General features: G+C 39.7%; 1 long non-coding RNA gene across 3 annotated transcripts; it reads left to right on the top strand.

The window, feature by feature from the left end:
• Window positions 1–2200: 2200 nt before the first annotated feature.
• LOC131185750 (uncharacterized) lies at window positions 2201–13129 on the top strand. Of its 3 annotated transcripts, none has more exons than XR_009152222.1 (3): window positions 2201–2543; window positions 3770–3862; window positions 13063–13129. It is a non-coding gene; the product is annotated as an uncharacterized LOC131185750 (long non-coding RNA). The 3 variants fall into 3 exon arrangements; XR_009152220.1 differs by lacking the exon at window positions 13063–13129 and adding an exon at window positions 8271–8946; XR_009152223.1 differs by lacking the exons at window positions 2201–2543; window positions 13063–13129 and adding exons at window positions 2554–2867; window positions 8271–8946.
• The last annotated feature ends 3142 nt before the right edge of the window (window positions 13130–16271 follow it).

Here is a 16271-nt window from a genome sequence, read left to right as displayed (position 1 = left end):
TTAAAAAAAAAAAAAATAGCTGACAATATATTGAATGGTTTAAATATTAATAATGGAATTTGAAAATATAAAAAGTCTTTAATTGTAATTATGGAATTCACTTAAAGCATTAGAAATGATATTATGTTATGAAGATTAACTAAGTTTTTTTGATTATGGTTTATTATAAAGAATTATAAATTTATAAACAGTTGAATATTATATGAATTGTTTTGAATTGCAAATATATGAATGATTTTTGTTTTGTCTCCTTCCCCACTTCGGATCAACGAGCTGGCCTTCAGCCAGTGGATTCACGGCTCTTATCAGTCCTGGCAGAGAAATCGCAGCTGCCTGCCAAAGTTCAAACAAATGACTCACGTAGCAAGACTTTCAGCTCTTTTTGAAACGGTTCAGCTAAACTTTTGCTTCCCGTGGAGTGAGAGCAGTCCCAAAGCTCCTTATATATCCTATGGGGTGGGGCTCCTGCCCCACCCTTCCTTTTGATGATGCCGCCTCTCTAATCTTCTGAAGCGCGGGTCAAGCCAAGCTTGATTATTATTATCAGCTGGGTCTGAAGGTGTAGCCTGGGAAATTTATTTATTTATTTATTTATTTAATTAAACTTTTATACCGCCCTTCTCCCGAAGGACTCAGGGTGGTGTACAGACAGCCTACATTAAAACAATTTATATACACACTAAAATAACAATTAAAAAATTTATTCAATAAAAGGCCGAAATTAAAACCGTCCAATTGACCATATAAAATACCCAATAAAATTACAATTAAAAAATTTAAAATTTAAAATTTAGAATCAGGGGATGACAGCCTTATTATGTCCTCTGACTGGTCTGGTTCTGGCTCCTGGAGCCGGGCCAAAGGAATCGGTGCTCCCGAGGTAAGCCTTACCGGCCCTTCCCCCTCACTCTCGGAGTCACTGTCAGGCATGGGGCCAGGTTCGGGGGATGGAGTCACAAGAGATTTTAATGTTTGATAAGTAGTATATATAAAATTTTACAAATATCAATTCTGATAACGATTGATTTGGAAATAAAGGGTTTAATTTAGAGAGAGTAATGAGAAAGGGGGGAAAAAGAGGAAAGCTGATAAATGATTAGAATTCAGGGTGAAGGGTAAAATTAGATATACAACATAAATAAAGGAAAGAAAACAAAAATGAGAGAGAAAAGGAAAAATATATTAATGTAAGTATACAAAATGTGTTGGAAGAGAACTGAAAGTTGTATAAATCTGAAACCTGGCCAATATTCTGTTCAGAAAAAAATGTATTATATGCTTGTGTGTGTGTTAAAAAAAAAAAAACTTTTTACAAAAAAAAGAAAAAAGTACCTCTGGGTGACCCCAAGGAACTTTATGTACTATTTCTGAGTCTGAATGCCAATAAACCTTACTTCTGAGTAAATATATTTGGTCTGCAAGTTCATATAAAATAAGCCATTAATAGTTATGTGGCTAATCTAGGTGCAAACTCCTCTGTAATATCTTCCTACGTAAATAAATCCCCTACCAACATAATACAGTGACCAGCAGCGGGCAGTTCCCCTGGGAAGCCAATGAGAAATGCTGCACAACATGTGTTTAGCCTCCCCTAAATGGACACAAGAGGAGAGGCTGCTCACTGGAACAGTGTGGAGAAGAGGGAGGCACAAGAGAGGCTAATGCTGAAAGCCTCTTTACATCTGGGATCAGTCTTGAATTTTTATTTAAGCAGAACGGAAGGTTTGCTTTCTTCCCATTTTGATTTTTAAAATAAAATAACATTTTTTATGACAAAAGGATAATGAAAATGTGGAGTTCTTGGTATTCTCTGAGCTTGGTTGTTTTCTTGCAGATATTTCATTATCCAGCTAGGTGACATCTTCAGGGAATAACTTCAAATATTCTCTTCTGTTGGATGTTGAAGATTCCGCATCAGCCTGTGAAAGTAGGTAATATGTTCATAATCAAGAAGACAGATGGAGCATATATAAACTTTTTATTATTTATTTATTTATTTTGTCACAACAATATATATAAGTATCATACAAAAGATTATATAGTGTATAAACATATGTATGAGTAAATATTAGGAGGAATAAGTATATATATATATATATATATATAAATATATATATAAATATATATATATGAAGAAGAAAAGAAAAAAGTACCTCTGGGTGACCCCAAGGAACTTTATGTACTATTTCTGAGTCTGAATGCCAATAAACCTTACTTCTGAGTAAATATATTTGGTCTGCAAGTTCATATAAAATAAGCCATTAATAGTTATGTGGCTAATCTAGGTGCAAACTCCTCTGTAATATCTTCCTACGTAAATAAATCCCCTACCAACATAATACAGTGACCAGCAGCGGGCAGTTCCCCTGGGAAGCCAATGAGAAATGCTGCACAACATGTGTTTAGCCTCCCCTAAATGGACACAAGAGGAGAGGCTGCTCACTGGAACAGTGTGGAGAAGAGGGAGGCACAAGAGAGGCTAATGCTGAAAGCCTCTTTACATCTGGGATCAGTCTTGAATTTTTATTTAAGCAGAACGGAAGGTTTGCTTTCTTCCCATTTTGATTTTTAAAATAAAATAACAGGTGGTAGCCTTCAGCCCAGTTGCATTTCTGAATAAGAAAATCATTTGGGGATGGCATTCAGCTAGTGCTAAATAAATCTCTAGGGGTGACGGCCCTCTCAATTCCTGGCAAATAGATGGGGAAGAAATGGAGGTAGTGACAGATTTTATTTTCCTGGGCTCCAAGATCACCGCAGATGGGGACTGCAGCCAAGAAATTAAAAGACGCTTGCTCCTGGGGAGGAAAGCTATGGTAAATCTAGATAGCTTACTAAAAAGCAGAGACATCACCCTGACAACAAAAGTGCGTATAGTCAAAGCTATGGTTTTCCCAATTGCAAGGTATGGCTGTGAAAGTTGTACCATAAGGAAGGCTGAACGCCAAAGGATTGAGGCCTTTGAACTATGGTGCTGGAGAAGGCTCCTGTGAGTCTCTTAGACTGCAAGGTGATCAAACCGGTCAGTCCTGGAGGAGATCAACCCTGACTGCTTTTTAGAAGCCCAGATCCTGAAGATGAAACTGAAATACTTTGGCAACCTAATGAGAAGGAAGGAGTCACTGGAGAAGAGCCTAATGCTGGGAAAGATTGAGGGCAAAAGAAGAAAGGGATGACAGAGAATGAGGTGGCTGGATGGAGTCACCGAAGCAGTCAGCGTGAGCTTAAATGGACTATGGGGGATGGTGGAGGACAGGAAGGCCTAGACGAACGTTGTCCATGGAGTGGCGATGGGTCGGACATGACTTCACAACTAACAACGAACAAGTAATAGCCATAAGCATAATGCTACCAATGGGCTTGATAATGCTTCTGAATCGGATATGGCCAGGAAGATGTGTGATCAGCCACTGCTCTTGGAAAGGTTCAGAATCTAATGCGATGATCATCCCACGGTACAGCTGTGGGGAAAACACCAGAAGGCAATGGTTTAGGATTGCTAGGAAAAGAAAAAAGAGTGTGCTAACTGAGTTAGAGGTAGAGGAAAAGGCTAAATATGAACGACTGAAAATATCTGAGACAGTAGCAGAGGGGGAAAGATGAAAAGATATATGAATGAATGAATGAATGAATGAATGAATGAATGAATGAATGAAATTGCAATGAAAACCATTTACATATTGCTCATAAAAATAACATTTTTTATGACAAAAGGATAATGAAAATGTGGAGTTCTTGGTATTCTCTGAGCTTGGTTGTTTTCTTGCAGATATTTCATTATCCAGCTAGGTGACATCTTCAGGGAATAACTTCAAATATTCTCTTCTGTTGGATGTTGAAGATTCCGCATCAGCCTGTGAAAGTAGGTAATATGTTCATAATCAAGAAGACAGATGGAGCATATATAAACTTTTTTATTGTTATTACCAGTAATAGACTTGCACATTACTTGGGATTCATTCTCTAAAATAAAACCAAGAAACAATAGAACAACTCCAATTAAATGAAAAGGGAATTATGACAATCAATCTGATAGCCATCTACTTATGGAATGTTGTGACTGAAATGAATGAAATTGTGAAATAAGTTCATGCAAAGAACTGAAGTTTTCCAAGTTCCATGACATCAATTCCATGTTCTTGACCGTGTCCCTCCCTCCCAGATATATTGGATTATGATTCATCATCCCAACCCCCAACCCCACAAATCAAGGATTGGAGGTATGAAGGGAGAATTTTCAGTTCTCTGTCTCTTCCTAGGGACTGCTTGGAAGAAATTATAGTGAAGCACATCTGGAGGAAAACATACTGGGGAAAATTCAAGGATAACAGAATAACAAAGTTGGAAGGGACCTTGGAGGTCTTCTAGTCCAACCCCTGCTCAGGCAGAAAACCCTATACCATTTCAGACAAATGCTTGTCCCCTCTCTACTTAAAAACCTCCAGTGTTGGAGCTCCCACAACTTTTGGAGGCAAGTTGTTCCGCTGCTTAGTTGTTCTAACTATCAGAAAATTTCTCCTTAGTTCTAGGTTGCTTCTCTCCTTGATTAGTTTCCATCCATTGCCTCTTGTCCTGCCTTCAAATGAATTTAACTTTCAAGTTTTGCCAGTAGTTATTTAGTCTCCTGAAAGGAATAATCCCATTTGAATTCTGCTTTCCCCCCCCCCCACTTCACATGACTCCATATCTGTTCCAGTGAGGTCTGACTGATGTCCATGTGGGCATGCTGCAGACTGTGTGTGCATCAGTAGTAACACTCATTGTGTTGCTTGTTCATCTGGGCGCTGATGTGCCAGACAGTATGCATGGGGTTAATCTCTGCTGATCCTCATGAGACATTTAGAAACAATGTCCCCAAACATGCCAGCGCAAGGTCAGGAATAAATTGGTTCTCTTCCTGGATTCCTGCCATTCTGTTTTTCCTATCCTGAAGGCGAGGGCTTAGTCACCAGCTTGGAGGGAAAAATGTTTTGCTGAAAAACATTATCCACAGAGAACAGCCAGTTCCTCCTGTATAGTACACTTACAAGAGAGGGGGCTTATGGAAATATGTTTATGCTTCCATTTAGCAAAACTTCCATCACAGGTCTGAAACAATATAGATCAGGGGTCTCCAACCTTGGCAACTTTAAGACTTGTGGACTTCAACTCCCAGAATTCCTCAGCCAGCTTTCTGGGAGTTGAAGTCCACAGGTCTTAAAGTTGCCAAGGTTGGAGACCCCTGATACAGATTGATAAATGATGATACAGATCACGGGTGTCAAACTGGTGGCCCGCAGGCTGGATGTGTCACGCACAGGCCAGGCCCACCATCTCAGCTCCGCAAAAAGGAAAAATGTCACGATACGTCCCATGACGGCAACATGACGCAGCAAGTTTGATACCTGTGATATAGATCATTATTAAAAACATTGTTTTAATATTGTTTTTAGCAAACAAATCCGCGACATTTAAAAACGGCCTTGTGCTGAAGTAACAGCATTTATTGATTTGATTTGTTTCATTTGGTTCGATTTCAACAAACAAGGAACAAAAAGTTGGTCAAAAATTGGGGCAGTTGCGAGAAGCAAACACTCGCGACCCAGACGAAGACTTTAATCATCCTTGCTAAAAGTTTGACTCAAGAGCCAGATCTTCAAAGGCCTCCAAAACACTAGCACAATTGGAGCCACTTGGATCTTGGGGGAGACTTCATTCCAGAAGGCAGATGCTAGAATGAGAAAGCACTTTTTCAGGATCCCAGTAATGCAAAAGGCATTGTTTAATTGAAAAAATCCAGAGCTCATAAAACCTGCTGTATCAGATTGACTACTGTATCAAATTGAGAGTTACAATGGAAGACGGTAACAAGCCCTGTGTCACGAATGACCAGCACCTTGAATAGGACCCGTAAGCAAACCGGTAATCAGAGAAGCTTGTGAAGCAGGGATGTTATGTGGACTTACTGAGGAATGCTCATCACTGTCCACACTGCCACATTCTTGGCCCCAAGCAGATGGAATTATCCAAAGAGGGAAGTTCCCAAAAAATACATCACCAATTGGTACATCACCAATTCGCCAGTTTCCCAGTTGCCACCTGCATTGCCTTCATAGCAGAGTCCCTGTTTCTTTGTATATAAGAAGTAGATCTTTAAAGGAATTACCATTGCTTTCTTCTGGAAGGTTTCATGACTTCCTAGTCCTGTCTACAGCAATTTTGTCCTGGCCAGACATTAATCTGAATGGGATTTGAGAGAAGATCCTGGAGGAACTGCTACAGAGCAACCTCAGCAGTTCAATAATTGATGGAAACAGGATGAGTCTTCATTGATACTGTAAGGTTTCAAAGCAAACCAGACATGAAACACGAGTAGATATTTCTACTTTATTGCAAAGCTACACTAACAGAATCTTCAAGTCTGAAAGTAGAATTCTCCCACCACCTCTTTTGTGGCATGAAAACTTAGGGAGGGTCTGTTCTGAACCTCTTATTCTACCCACTATACAGATGCAGGCCATGCTGTGTCTTATCTGACAGGTTTTCCAAAGTCTTTCCAATATAAGTGGATGCTGCTGGGTGGGGGGGAAAGCAACAGATTGTGTGAGTGGCTGGGAAATGGTCATGTAGCATTGCAACAGCATTTACGATTTATATTGACTGTTTCCTAATATGATTTGATTGCTTATTTGTACCCTATGACTGTTATTAAGTGTTGTATCTTATGATTTTTCATGAACGTATCTTTTATTTTATGTACACTGAGAGCATATGCATCAAGACAAATTTCTTGTGTGTCCAATCACACTTGGCCAATAAAAAATATATATTCAATTCTATTCAAATGAAGATCATATGACCACAGCAGCAGCCTGGCAGTGCTGAATCAGCCACAGTTTCCCCAAATTTCATTTCTTTGAGAGTAATGGGTCCTGGCAGCTAACACATTTAAGGTATCCTTGGTGGCAAAATTTTGCTCTCTGATGGACAGTTCTGTCCAGTTAAAGGTTACAGACATGAGAGGTTTAGTAATATATAGATAACTGGAAGAGGGCTTTCTGAAACTTGGAAAGAAATTGAAATCTGGAGTCTATGACACATGGTTGATGAGGTCTCCGTACCTAAAAATGTGGCCTAAAAGGCTGTGCTGTTTCCTGCGCTGTCAGGTGGCCCTTATAAGGAATGAAATATGCCAATTTTGTAAATACTGTTAGCAGATATATGCTGATATATAGTATACTATACTGGGAGAAGGTCATTAAAATCCAGTAAGATTGTATATTAGGGCTTCAAAGGGCAGTTTAGATGTTGCAGTAACCACCTGGCTTTCCAGTAGCAGATTTTGCCATGCAGCTCATATGATAATCCTTGATGTCTATCCTTATTCTCAGCCACCAGAATTTCCTAAGGATGCGATGCTGAATTTTAAACATTCATCCATGTCCACTCAGCCTATTGCCACAGCAGTGTTGCAACATCTCTTCCCTTAAAGGAATGGAAACATATAAATGACCATTATGTCCCTGCCCCTCCTCAACCATGAAATGTGGTCTTAACCAAGCTGCTTGGAGGTTCTCCATCCAAGCCCTGATGTAAGCATCATGCTGTTGCTAAGTTTTAATCTAAGAGTGTATAAGAGATCAACTCCCTGCCTCCCCACTCCCAATCTTTCTGGAAGTTCCAATTCTAAGGGAACATAAAGTTTTTTGGTTTTTTGTTTGTTTACATTTATACCCCGCCCTTCTCCGAAGACTCAGGGCGGCTTACAATGTATAAGGCAATAGTCTCATTCTATTTGTATATATATATATATATATATTTACAAAGTCAACTTATTGCCCCCCCAACAATCTGGGTCCTCATTTTACCTACCTTATAAAGGGTGGAAGGCTGAGTCAACCTTGGGCTGGGCTCGAACCTGCAGTAATTGCAGGCTCTGTGTTCTAATAACAGGCTTCTCTACTCAACTAAAGTTGATTGGTTGAAGAATGATGGCTGATGGATATAGGTAGGGAAGGCCATATTCAGGCTTATATTATAGGGCAGTGATGGCAAATCTTTTAGACACCGAGTGCCCAAACTGCACACGCATGCCCAAATTGAAAGGTGCGCTCATGCGCACGAACATGCACATGTGCTGATATGTGCAAACATGTGCATGCACGGGCATGCTCAGCAGAGACCCGAAAACCAGCTGGCTGGTGGGAGGTGGGGCATCCCAACACCAGCGTGGCAGCGTGGCAAAAGGGAAGATCTTTTTCTTTCGTGAACTTCTGTTTCATTGTTTGCAGGGAAACAGATGCTCACGAAAGAAACGCCACAGAGATCTGACCTGGGGTGACAGCGTGTGGGCCAGCAGAGAGGGCTCTGCGTGCCACCTCTGGTCCGCCTGCCATTGGTTTGCCAACACGATTATACGGCATCTGGAGGTTTGTTTTGTGATCCAGGAATATTAAGAGATAATCAAAATACGAAATTGTGCCCACCTGATTTGTCAAGCTAAAACTATTCAGTGTTATGCTCATGAGCTCTGCAATAAGCCAAGCTCCCTCAGTTTCTTTCCTGACTGCTCCAATTTGCATGGGTTACTGAAGACTATTGGGAAGAAACCTATGAGGCTGAGAAGAAGAGAGGCTGAAAAACCTTTTCCCCTTGCCATTTCTGCCCAGCCTCAGTTCTGACAGTCAACCATTTATTATCCGCAACACATTCTTCCTAATTATTTGTGACGCCTTGCCTACACAGTTCATCTCTGTTTGTCAGCAAGAACATCTCTAAATTGGTTAATCAGAGACAGATCATTCCACCTTGTTTCTCTCGGCCTCTTTCAAATGTTATCTGAACATTCTGTGTAACTCTATTAAGGTCATTTTCCTTACTCTTTACCCAGATATCTTTATTTTTTAAAAAAATTATTTATTTATTTATTTATTGTCAAGCATGTATTTGATAACAGATACAAGTGTAATTGTGATTACATGAAATGGGTACGAATAAAAGGAAACATTAGGACAGGGGCTGTAGGACGCTGGTGCTCTTAAGCACGCCCCTTACAGACCTCTTAGGAATGGGATGTGGTCTACAGTAGACAGTCTAAGGTTAAAGTTATGGGGGTTTGGGGAAGAAACCACAGAGTCAGGTAGTGGATTCTAGCCATTGACAACTCTGTTACTGAAGTCGTATTTTCGGCAATCAAGTTTGGATCGGTTTACATGAGTTTGTATCTATTGTGTGCTCTTGTATTGTTTTGGTTGAAGCTGAAGTATTCATTGACAGGTAGGACATTGTGGCAGATGATAAGCTTAGTATGCTTGGAAGCCAACTTTTGGCAGTACCTGTCTCTTGCTCTTAGAATTCTCAAGGTCTCCATCTAAAAAAGTATAAATAAAACCAATACTATCCCAAAAGTGCTTTTTCAAGCGGCAACTGGACTTTCTGGTTTTTCCTTGAAGATGTTTCGCTTCTCGGATAAGAAGCGAAACATCTTCAAAGAAAAACCAGAAAGTTCAGTTGCCTCTTGAAAAAGCAAGTTTGGGACAAACATGACCTGGATGATTGAGAATCTCCATAGACAAAACCAATGCTAGTAGAAAGATGGACTTGAAGGAGGAACTAGAAGTGAGAAGGATTTAGTGGAAATTGTATTTATTTATTTATTTATTTATTTATTTATTAAATTTTTATACCGCCCTTCTCCCGAAGGACTCAGGGCGGTGTACAGCCAAGGGTAAAAGACAAAATATATACAATTAAGATAACAATTAAAACAAAGCAAATTATAAAGGCTGATAGTTAAAAATTAGATTTAAAATGTGTTCAAAACACTAATGTTCAAAACTAGTGTTCAAAACACTAATAGTCCCTGGACTGGTTCTGTAAGAATTGAGATCAATTTTTAATCTGATTGATTGATTGATTGATTCATTCATCAAATTTCTAGACTGGCTGACCTGGATGACTTCCTTTATTTATTTTTTTATTATTTATTTATTTTGTCACAACAATATATATAAGTATCATACAAAAAGATTATATAGTGTATAAACATATGTATGAGTAAATATTAGGAGGAATAAGTATATATATATATATATATATATATATATATATATATAAATATATAAATATATATATATGAAGAAGAAAAAGAAAAACAATAGGACAGGAACGGTAGGCATGTTTGTGCGCTTATGCACGCCCCTTATAGTCCTCTTAGAAATGGGGTGTGGTCAATATTAGAAAGTTTTTTGGTTAAAGCTTTTGGGATTATGGGAAGAGACCACAGAGTCAGGTAAAGTATTCCAAGCACTGATTACAGAAGTCATATTTTCTGCAATCTAGATTAAAGTGGTTAACATTAAGTTTAAATCTATTGGTTGCTCTTGTATTATTGCAATTAAAGCTGAAGTAGTCTTTAACAGGAAGGACATTACAATAGATGATTCTATGAGTTAAACTTAGGTCTTAGACCAACTCCTTATGCGGGGAGTTGGTCTTAAATGATCAAACCCAAGAAATGTGAAAGACTCAGTATCCTATGCATGGTCACTCATGCTCTCGTCACTTCCCGCCTGGACTACTGTAACGCTCTCTACATGGGGCTCCCCTTGAAGAGCACCCGGAGGCTCCAACTGGTTCAGAATGTGGCCGTGTGGATAATAGTGGGAGCAACTCGAGGCTCCCATGTAACACCTATCCTGCGCGAGCTGCACTGGCTTCCGGTGGTCTTCCGGGTGCAATTCAAGGTGTTGGTTATCACCTTTAAAGCGCTCCATGGCATAGGACCGGGTTATTTACGAGACCGCCTGCTGCTACCAATAGCCTCCCATTGACCCGTGCGCTCCCATAGAGGGGGTCTCCTCAGGGTGCCGTCGGTCAAACAATGTAGACTGGCGACCCCCAGGGGGAGAGCCTTCTCTGTGGGGGCCCCTGCCCTCTGGAATGAACTGCCTCCGAGGTTACGTCAACTTTCTGATCTCCGGACCTTTCGCCGCGAGCTAAAGACCTTTCTGTTCCATCGTGCAGGGCTGGCTTAATGAAGTTTTTTTATTGGGGTTTTAATATAGTTTTATTATAATTCTTTCAGTCTTTAATTTAATTAGTTTTTAAATGCTTTTTTTAACTTTTTGATTTGTACTTTTACCATGGCTGTAAACCGCCCTGAGTCCTTCAGGAGAAGGGCAGTATATAAATTAAATAAATAAATAAAATAAATAAATAAATATGTACCTCTTCCCTAAATTACGATCAAATTCTAAATATTGTTTTTAGAGATGTACACAGGACCCTTAAACACCAAGCTTTGCTATAGTCAAGCAAAAGAAAAACACCACACACATTGCACAGAATCGGATTTTATTCATTTATTCCGTCAGTCTTTTATAAGCTTCAGAATTCTTGGATGCTCACCTATTTCTCTCATCTTTTCAATGTAAACAAGAGGATCTAGCCTTTGATACAAGGAGGAACAAGTGCTCATCCTCTGAGAAGAGTAAAAATATCCATATGAAACCTGAATCCAGTCAATGCGGCATTAATAGCTCAGCTATCAAAGTAGCTTTCCTAGTCATGAGTTCCATTCTCCGGATTCCCGCTAAAGATAGCCTGAAAAGAAGTCTATGTGTGTGTACACTTCACTTACAAATTTACCTTGAACTTTGTGTACACAATAAATTTACTTGGCCAAGACAAAGATCAAAAGATGAATTATTTGAATCTACTTATAAAAAACAAGTGGAACAGAAATGTTAGAAAAGCATATTATAAAAAAGAAAATTATAATTAATCACTTAAATAATTTAGATTATATAACCCGAATGAGGCAGAAGTTTTTAATAGCAGCATAGTATTGTACTTCCCCACTGTATTTTAATGTCTTGTTTTTTTAATTTAAAAAAATTGCTATGATGTACAGAAAAAGATGAACGTATACATCTACATATGCCCAAAGAACAATAAAAACCAAAACACATTACAAACTGTATATTTTTAAAAAGACACTACTTGCCTTTTAAATCACAAATTTAACTTTGTGCATCTGATGTAATTTTGTTTGATCCTTTCATTATGTTCATATAGATATAGAACCAGCAGCATCTGCAGGGAGGTCCAGGGGACCAGCAAAAGTATCACTTATTGTCATGATACAAGCCTTTTGTATATGTGATGTGACATTGCATGCACTCCCAAAAGATGCCTAGCTTGGGGCACAATAGCATGACACTCTTTTCATAAATTTGAAAGAGGAATAGTGGAATAGTGGCATCACAGTTTAGCAGCTTCCCCTTCACAGCAATCACTCAGATGAAAAATACACATGAAAAAGGGAAATTGACAGAGAATTAGTCAGAGGTGTTATTCAGTCCATTTACACCAGTTTGCGCAAACCATTTGTGGAAATTTGGCCAAGATTGCCAAACCGGTAGCAATGGCCAGCTGGCCATGCCCCTGAACTGGTCCTCCGGTCACCGCTTGCTCATATCAGCTGCCATGTTCATTGCCGCCATGTTATTCCCGCATTGCACATCCCATTGCCTTGCAAGTCCAATGGGATGCACATGTGCGAAGAACATGGTGGCAACGGCAGCAGCTTTTTCCGCAACCTCCAGTACTTTTCAGTGGCCTGCTGCAAAGCTGCTCTCAAAGAGGTGGGGGCTCGGAGGATTCTTTGCCAGATACTTCTCAGCAGCGGTGGCTGGCTGGAGGCCACTGAAAACTCTAGTCAGCTTGCCTTTCGGACTCTGGACCAGCCTCCGTGGAAGGTTAGCAGCTGAACAAAGAGGCGCTGGTGAGGGAGAAAGCGGGGATAGGGCTGGGGCTGCTAAAGGAGGGGAAACAGATGTGACTGGAGAAGGGAAAGCGGGGGTAGATAGGTGGAAATTCCAAAAATTTTCCTACCTTTTCCTGTGGGCATGGCTAAGTGGGGGGGGGTCATGTGACTGAGAGGGCATGGGCGGGGTGTGAGTGATGTCAAGTTGGCCACACCCATTCAGTCACATGCCTCCCATCTAGCCATGCCCTCCGAACCAGTAGCGAAAATTTTTGAAACCCACCACTGGAATTAGTAATATATTTTATTTCCAGAATCAGAGCTGGAAGAATCATTTAGGTCTCTAGTCCCTCCCAGAAGATCATCATTGCTGCAAACCCAACGACTGATTGGTAAGAATGTGAATTTGATCTGAGCCTCCTTTGAGCACTGTTGAAATTGAGTGGCAAACATGAACAGCAAAATGATCAGTTTGGGGCAATGCAAATTTATATTTTGTTTTGGAAGATAAACCACTTCTATTCCCTTTCTTAGGCAGCCCAAAATCACATTTTAATGTTGTGAGAACTGAGCAGTAGTGATCTATAAACCGATGGCTTATGATGTTATGCATGAACTCAACCAATTGTTTTATTCAGCAAACCAAACTTAAATAAAGCACAAGTCAGCCTGCACTGTGAGACTAGCAAGGGTTTTCCTCTCAACTGCCATTTGTATGTGCATGCATGTTATATTTAAAAGTGAGGATTAAAGCATTGAGGAATGGGATTTAACTGACGTTTAAATTAAATTAGTCTCATTGATGTCTCTTGGGGAGGTTGTAATTTAGCACGGTAATAAAACTCTCAAATGCAGCATGGCTACTTTAACTTTAAACCAGTTATTTTCCATCTAATAATAGCAGTGTTATGTGGTTTTGAAAACCTTAAAAAAACAAGCGGTGGTGCTGGAGAAGTTTTCTCCCCATTCCTTGGACAGTAAAGTTGACTAACAAGCAAGTACTGGAATGCCTACCAGACATGTCACAAGAAGGCAAAAATCACAAAACTACATCTTACTTACTTTGGCCATGTCATGCAAGAGAATTCACTGGAGAAAGAAATTGTGTTTATAAGAGTTAGTGGTACAAGGAAACCGGGCCACCAAAGAACATGGTGGCTAGATACCATCAAAGCTGAGACCAGCCAGAGCATAGAACAACTCAAAGAAGCGGTGCAGATGCCGAGAGACCCAATCCATAGAATTTCCAAGAGTCGGACATGACTGAATAGATAACATCATCATCATCATCATCTAAAGCAGTCCTATAAGTCATTCATTTGAGAATCAGACAGAAAAGATGTTCAGATGCCCACTACCTAGGTATGAGAGCTGGACTGAATGTGTTGTGTAATAATTCTACATACACAGTTCACTTTAGAAAATATGGAAGCAAAGCAGAGTAAAAATACCTTTTCCCACAAAAAAAATGACCATTCTACATCTGAAAATTTGATATAAGAAAGGGATGGGTAGCATTCTCATCTACGGAAAATTTTCTGCAAGACTGATTAACTTAAGGCAAATTTCCTTAAACAAAACATTTGCTAACACTGAAAACCCACCAACCCCATTCAACCAACAGTACCCATGTGCTGTTAAAGAGGATGTGAAAAATACTTTTATGTCATAATACAAGCACACCATCATGTCTATTCTGAGTACCCATATTTTTCAGAGTATAAGACACACTCCCCCCCCCTCAAAAGAGGGTGAAAATTTGGGTGTGTCTTATACTCTGATTGTGGCTCTGCCCACCCGCTGGCCCCCACCCTTTGGCCTCTGCCTCCCAACAATTTACCTCCTTGCAGCAAGCAACAAACAGCAAAACAGCCCATTTCAGTTCAGCACAGCCTGATTAGCAGAAGCAGTTGATTGTCAGTTGGATCGGCCTCTCGACCCTCAGCTGTTTCAGGCTGCAGAGATTGCCATTGCCTATTGCCACAGGGCCTCTGCTGCTTGCTGAAATCAGGCAAATTGCTGGGAGGAAGTTTTTTTTTTCTTGTGCTAATCATGCTGTGCTGAAAATGAAACTAAAGCAGGCTGTTTGCTGCAACGAGGCAAACTGGGAGGCAGAGGCAGAGTTGTTGTGTTTTATGAGTCTTAATTTCTTCTTTGTGTCCTTTTGTTGTAAAATTTCTGTCTAGAATCAACAATTAGCTGGAATTTAAAAAGCATTTCACTAACTTAATTAAAATGTTATCTGAAGGAAAATAAAGAGAGGGGGGGAAAAGGCTTTACGTCTAACAGATTGCGTGTTAAATAGTTTACTGATTCTGATTACGATACCAATCTATGCAAAGAAAAAAAACTTAAAACAGTTCCAAACTGGTAAAATTTCATTTTATTTCCCATATCCATGCACTAGCATATATCTTGTTTTCCTCCCCAAAAAAGGTAGGTGTGTCTTATACTCCGGAGCATCTTATACTCTGAAAAATACGGTATATAGGTTTATCATTTCATGCTGGAATCATTATTCACACACACACACAAATACACACAGCCACCACTCCTTCCCTCCCCATAATCCCCAATTGGTCATTGGCTCAGCATGATGGGAGCTCTTTGAAAAGTGCCAAAATGGGAAATGCAAATTTATAACCTCTGGATTCCCCAGGGGTGAATATGTCCTTTGCTGTTCAGTTCAACATTTCTGATTAATATGGTCCTTTCTGTTTCTCCAGGCAGCTGTTTTTATAACATGCCTACATCTTTTGGATCCACTCACCTCCATTTCATCTGGGGAAAGGAGTGGAAGAGTGGTATGCAACCCCAGGATTAAATTTCCATCTCAACGACAATAGCAAGGATGAAGGATTTTTATTGTCCTATTCATCATCCTAGCAATAATATCTCTCCTATGGAGATTCGCTTTTTCTCATGCACCTGTTGGATTTTTCTAAAGACAGACAGATCCAGCGAAAGTGGTGAATGTAACAGATCACTTACATCTTGCAACCATTTTGAATGTGTTTCTTTCATTACCCAGCCCAATTTATAGAGACCAAAAAGCCTCCAGCCTCAGGATTTACATTTAATCATTTCCATTTATATTGAACTGTGTCTTGGGTTAATAATTTCACAACATGGTTTGAAATATTGCAGTATCCCTTAGGATGGAATCAAACATGAAAGAAAACTGAGAGAAGCATATGAAGAATGGTTGCAGGAACTGGGTATGTCTTGTTTAATGAAAAGAAGGACTAGGGGAGACATGATAGCAGTGTTCCAATATCTCAGGGGTTGCCACAAAAAAGAGGGAGTCAAGCTATTCTCCAAAGCACCTGAGGGTAGAACAAGAAGCAATGGGTGGAAATTAATCAAGGAGAGAAGCAACTTAGAACTAAGGAGAAATTTCCTGACAGCTAGAACAATTAATCAGTGGAACAACTTGCCTGCAGAAGTTGTAAATGCTCCAACACTGGAAGTTTTTAAGAAGATGTTGGATAACCATTTGTCTGAAGTGGTGTAGGGCTTCCTG

This window comes from Ahaetulla prasina, chromosome 1, assembly GCF_028640845.1.
Source record: "Ahaetulla prasina isolate Xishuangbanna chromosome 1, ASM2864084v1, whole genome shotgun sequence".
NCBI lineage: Eukaryota > Metazoa > Chordata > Lepidosauria > Squamata > Colubridae > Ahaetulla > Ahaetulla prasina.
This window is presented reverse-complemented; position numbering and strand designations above follow the sequence as displayed.